General features: G+C 35.6%; 1 non-coding gene across 1 annotated transcript; it reads left to right on the top strand.

Moving 5' to 3' along the window:
* The first annotated feature begins 316 nt into the window (after positions 1-316).
* Positions 317-423, top strand: LOC126805349 (small nucleolar RNA R71). The gene has a single exon (XR_007674020.1). It is a non-coding gene; the product is annotated as a small nucleolar RNA R71 (small nucleolar RNA).
* Positions 424-6,000: the final 5,577 nt, after the last annotated feature.

Below are 6,000 nucleotides of genomic sequence, written 5' to 3'. Positions count from 1 at the left end.
GTGGTCCTTGAATGAACAAATGCCACACGCTTGAGTGTTGATGGTCGAACCATTGAATGCCTTAACTAGAACATCAAGCTTTCTTTCTAAAGTAGCCATTTGATTCCTTGTATCAACGTCATACACTCCACGGCTCTTGCTTCCTCTCTTTTCCTTAGAACTAAATTGGCGATTGTTGTCAGCCAAGTCATCAATCAAGGTGTAAGCTTCTTGACTGGTCTTGTTCATGAATGTGCAGCCACATGCCGAATCCACCATACTCTTGTTAATGGTGTCGAGTCCTTCATAGAAGAATTGCACCAAGTCATCCAACGAAATACCATGGTGAGGGCACTTTCTTTGTAGTTCTTGAAATTCCTCCCATGCCTCGTAGAGTGAATCACCATCCTTTTGAGTGAAGTTCTGAATCTCCCTCCTTAGTCTTTTCGTGAGTTGAGCAGGGAAGAATTGTTTCAAGAACTTCCTAGTCATTTCATCCCATGTGGTGATGATTCCCGGAGGCAGAGAGTACAACCAACGTTTAGCATCGTCCTTAAGGGTAAATGGAAACAAAAGCAACCTCAAGCCTTCTTGAGACAGATGATGAGGAGAGGTAAGAAAAATTTAAGGCATGGTCAAAAAGTTCTTTTATTCCACTCTAGACTTAAACTTTTTCCTGGAAAATTACGTTCTCGTTGGATTGGTCCATTTGTTGTTACTAATGTGTTTGCTCATGGTGCTATTGAAATTAAAAGTGACAAAACAGGTCAGACATTCAAGGTGAATGGGCATCGACTTAAGCCCTACTATGAACCTTTTGAGGAGCACACGTATGAGGAGACGAGTGTGAGAGATGCGCCAAAAGATGTATGAGCATGAGAGAGTCTAGGCTGAGAGACTTTAAAACTCAAGCGCTGCATGGGAGGCAACCCATTTCAACCGTACTTGTGGAGGAGTCGTCTACGGGAGTTTTCATTTTCTTATCCCTTCACTCTTATGGTTGAATTGTATATGTATTGATGTGTGATCTTAGTCTATACTTATGAATTACATTCTGATTATTGAGCTTACATTGAGGACAATGTAATTTTCTAAGTGTGGGGTAGGGTTGCATGATCATTGTTTGCTGATTTTTGCTTTGATTTCATGATATAAAACGAAAAAAGAAAGAAAAAAATCGAAAAAATGTTTGAAAAATCGAAAAAAAAATGTGTTGTTTTGAGTCTTAGGATGCCCCTAAAGTCTAGGATGATTATGTCTCTAAATGCATAGATGATGGTTTTGCATTTCATAAGAATTGAATTGTAAGTTTCATTGATAATGTGGATTTGGTATGAACATGTGAGAGTTGATTGAATGTAATATGACATACATGTTTGGTTAGTTTAAGTCCATAACAACCTGTGAGTTTTTGAGCCTATATATGCTTTCTTCTTGAGTGATAATATGAAATTTCGTGGTTGTTTTGTGAACCTCATTATTCTTTGCATATTCAATGACTATGTGCCATAGCTTTTAATGGACTCTAGAATTTACTAGAACTCATCTTTTGTGATTGTTGAAACTTTTAAGTCATAAAATGCTCTGATTTTGAAAGGGATTTATGGATCATTTCTAGGATTACCACCACTTTAGCCAAACAGCCATGTATCCCTATATGTGCCCTGTTTGGGACCCCTTAGTTGAACCCCATTTGAGCCTACATTGAGCCTTTTCTTCATCACCTATGTTATCTCCATGCTTAGTATAGTTACCTCTACCTTGTCCTATAGACTTGGCAGAACTATTTTTGAGATGATGTTGTGATGATGCATGAAATAAGTGTGGGGTGGAAGACATGAGAAAAGAAAATATGAACAAGCTTTTAAGCAAATGCCGAAAAAGAAATAAAAGGAAAAAAAAATGATGATGAATGAAAAAAATGATGAGATCGGCAATATATGAAAAGGAAAAAAAAAAGATGTTGTCTTCCATGTGTGATTTGGAGTTGAGTTGTAATTGAAGGTCTAAAAAATGTTTATTTGACCTTTGTCCATGTTGACTTTGTGGTTAAAATGATGTTTGGGCCCAACTTGTTATATTTGGCCCTTGATGGTGTGTGGTGTCATAAGGATGGTATTTACTCTGCTAAGTCTATAGGATTACCTTTGTAATTCCTTGATATTCCATGCCTTTAGCTAAGCCTAAACATTCACCTTGTATAATGATCCTAATGATTCTTAAAATGAGCAAATCTTGGTTTGTGGAGACGATCACAAGAGTTGAGCATATGGTTTTGGTCCATTTGTGCACTTAGTTGTTAAATGAGGTTTTCCTAATGTTATTCACAAAGTGCTTTCATTTGATGAAATATGCAAGCTATTTGATGCTTTATTATCCTTTCTCTTGCATATACTTGTGTGTGAATCGTAACCATGAATTTAAGTGAAAAGAAGAGAGTATGCCTTGTGAGGAGGATTGAATTGACTAAACATGTTATGTGCCTATTGTCTCATTTCTTACTTATTCATACTAAGAACCATGTTGATGAAACTTGGAATTTATGTGCTTACATTTAAATTCTTTAACTTGAAAGCTATGTGTTTTGAGATTGTGAGGCAATCATTTAGGGGCAATAGAGTTTTGTGTTGTTTTGCTAAGGGACTAGCAAAAGCCAAGTGTGGGGTAGTTGATAGGAGCACTTTGTGCAACGTTCTTAACATGTTTTTACCTCCATTCGTACTTTACTTAGCCCTTATTATTGTAGTATAGAGTCATTGAGTCACAATAGGAGTCTAGGATGGTATTGGATGTGTCTTTGTGCTTAAACGAGTTAAAAACGAAGAATTGGTCTAGAGTCCTAGTTTGAGTAGGAATCCTTATAGGACAAGGAAACCTAGTTGAATTAGGAGTCTTCATCTTTCTACGTTTTGGTCGCATTGGCGATATCTTGAGAGTCATTCTTGCATTAGGAATCCTTGTTAAACTAGGAAACGTACCATTTTGGAAAGTCCTACTTGAACTCAAACTCTTATCACGAAACTTTCCTAAATGAACTTCCTTGTTCTAGTAACTTACTTATTCTAGTAAGTTTCCTTTTTGCAAATTAGAAACTTTCCTAATCTAGTTGAGTTCATCTATTACATGTGTCTTTTTAAGAAAACAAATATCTAGATTAGGACATGATTTTCGAAATGTATTATCTCTTACTATTGATTTTCTTTTCTTATTTTCAGATTTGAAGAGATAATTCAAGGAGAAGAAGTTCTTGCCATGCTATCCAAATCAGCCAAGGAGAAGGAGCCCAGCCCATGCCATGCTAACCCTAGAGAAACAAGGAGATAAGAGCTTGTTCTACAAGGAAAAGAAGGGCAGCCATTAGATCTAATTAAAAAGAAGAAATCCCAGCCGTGCATACATGGATCAGCCCATTCAAAACCCTAGCAGCCTCTCCTCTCCTCCTTCCTCTATAAAAGGCATGGCCTCCCTCACAATTCACCATCTCCATTCTTCCACAAACACAGCCGAATTGCTGCCCAAACACATCCAGAAAATTCAAGCCACAAAATCTTCATCCATCACCACAAAACCGTGCTCATCTTCCTCCTCATCCAAATCCGAATCCATTCTTGCCGAATCCTAGAAGGTTTCTAAAGTGTGATTCATCCATGTCTTGTAATTTTTCTTTTGGTTTTCTGCAATTTTCGATTTCATTGTATGAATTCTTGGATGTGATTTTCGGTTTTATATATGAAGAACATAAATTCAGACTTCTTTGGTTTTATGTTTTGATTGTATGAATTCATTGAAATATGTATGTTTGACGTGTTAGATGATTATGGGCAGTAGGTTTCCGAATTGTTTTTAGGTTTTATTTCAATTAGTTCCTTGAACTTGTACATCTAAATCAATGCTTGAGGAAGCCAAGGCCATGGTTCTCCTAGGGTTGCGATTTAATTCACCAAAGTGTTCTTTGATTGAATATGCGCTTCGTGTTTCAATTATGGATACTTATATAGGGCTGTGATAGTTCTAGGAATTTGCATGCTTAATCAAGATGAGTGACGCCATGCTTGTGTAACATGTTTCCAATTCGACTTAATGTGCTTATGTGCTACTTTGTTGTTTAACTAGAACGCTTCGTTATGTTGAACTCTTGTTAGCATATGTTTAGGATTGAACGCTTCGTTGATTCTAAATAACTAAGAAGTCTTAACGATTAGATGAACCGCTTCGGATTCTAATTAGAATTGGAATTGAAATGGACTTAGAAAGAATCAAAATAAGCCGCTGCCTATATGTTGTTCTATGCGTGTCATACATGTTTCTTGAGTGAAATTCGTGTTTTGTTTATGTGATGAATGGTTGATCAATTGTATATAAGTAATTTAGGATTTATTTTAAGTTGTAGTTTTAGAATCCAACTCAAATCTCCCAATAACATGATAAGTGTTGAGGCCCTTTTGATTCCCCGGACTGAACGATCCCTGCTTATTCTATACTAACGATGATGTTTTACAGGGTATTTTATAGACGTTCTAACAGAACGTTCTATCATTAGCTTTGGTGTCTCATCTTTCTAAAATATCAAAACCATATCTCAAGTTTTCACTCCCTTACATCTTTGGTATATGGAACAGTTAATACCGTTAAGTTTTACTGACGGAGCGTAGTAGGCCCATAATTGTGTTTGTTTATTTTAATATTATGCAACTAAGATCTAACCTCTGTGCTAAAAAATAAACAGTTATTTTTTATCTGAAATTATTGAATCAGCTTATACTCGACTAGACTATCTAGCATTTTGGAAAATAACTTATAAAGAATTGCAAGAAGAAAAGAAAAAAAATAAAGAAAGCTAGAGAATTTTGGAAATCAACTTGCTAGAACTACTCCAGGATACTAGGGTACTATTTATCAAGTTCAGAGAAGAATATATTCTGTCATAATAGAGATTGAAACTCTCCAAGAAACTCTAATAGGGGACCAAAAACCTCTTAATATTTTGAGCATCAGTTAGATTTGCCTTAGCTGGTATCAGAGATTGTTTCGCTCAGAAACAAGTGAAGATCAGGCTTATGCCACAAAATTTTCTCCTTTCAGCCAATAAAAGAAGTCCGACCAAAAAATTATCAGTTCTTTTGTACTAAAAAGCTACTGATAAGTGGCAAGTGTGTTTTCATTCAAAACATATTCAAGAAAGCTAGTACTCCATTGAATACGTCTGCAGAATATTAAATACACTATACGACGAACATATTCATCTCCAAAAGGAGATTGGAGTAGCAGATCTTGATCCATCAAGACCGAGCCTGATTGAATTCCTAGATTATCTAGCTAGAGAAAAAGGTACTAACAAAGTTACACATCAACTCGAAAGGTTTAACCTTCAATTAGGTCAACTCGAGGAGATAAATTCCCGAGTAACAAAGCTTGAAGTCAAGCTAGATTACCTCAAAGAAGCAATACTTCTCAGATATTGAGAAGAAGTTAGCCACATCAGATAATATCTCTAATATTATCCATTGGCAAATAGCTGAATTAAGAGACATTTAGAAAAGGCTGAAATATCTTTTCGAAACACTTGTATTAAGAATAGGATGAATCAATGAATAGACCTAAAAGTAAGGGAGGAAAATGGTGAAGTTTAAGCTTTTACCTCCCTACTGAGAAACTCAATGAAAATGTTGATGCTCTTATACATCAACAAAATTACAGCATAGCCTATCATCAAGAATTAGGCAATAACCTAAAAGAACAATTTCAAGAGTTAAGCAGAAGAATCACAAGTCTAAAACAATTTGTAGAGAAAATGAAAGAAACATCTATTAAGATAGATGAAGAAGCTCTAGAAAAGATTATTGCCAGTAAGATACCTTCACCAAAAGGAGAAGGTAAACTCAAGTTTAGTGAACCTAAACTACTCGAGTGGAAAAAACCAAAATTTAAGAAAGATATGAAAATGATGAGTAGAATACTCAGTACTAAAAAGAATATTGTGCCAATACAACTCATTAATGCTCAAGAATTTGAATACAATGA

The sequence above is a fragment of the Argentina anserina genome, chromosome 1 (genome assembly GCF_933775445.1).
Source record: "Argentina anserina chromosome 1, drPotAnse1.1, whole genome shotgun sequence".
NCBI lineage: Eukaryota > Viridiplantae > Streptophyta > Magnoliopsida > Rosales > Rosaceae > Argentina > Argentina anserina.
Note: the sequence above shows the minus strand (reverse complement) of the source record. Positions and strands in the feature narration are given on the sequence as shown.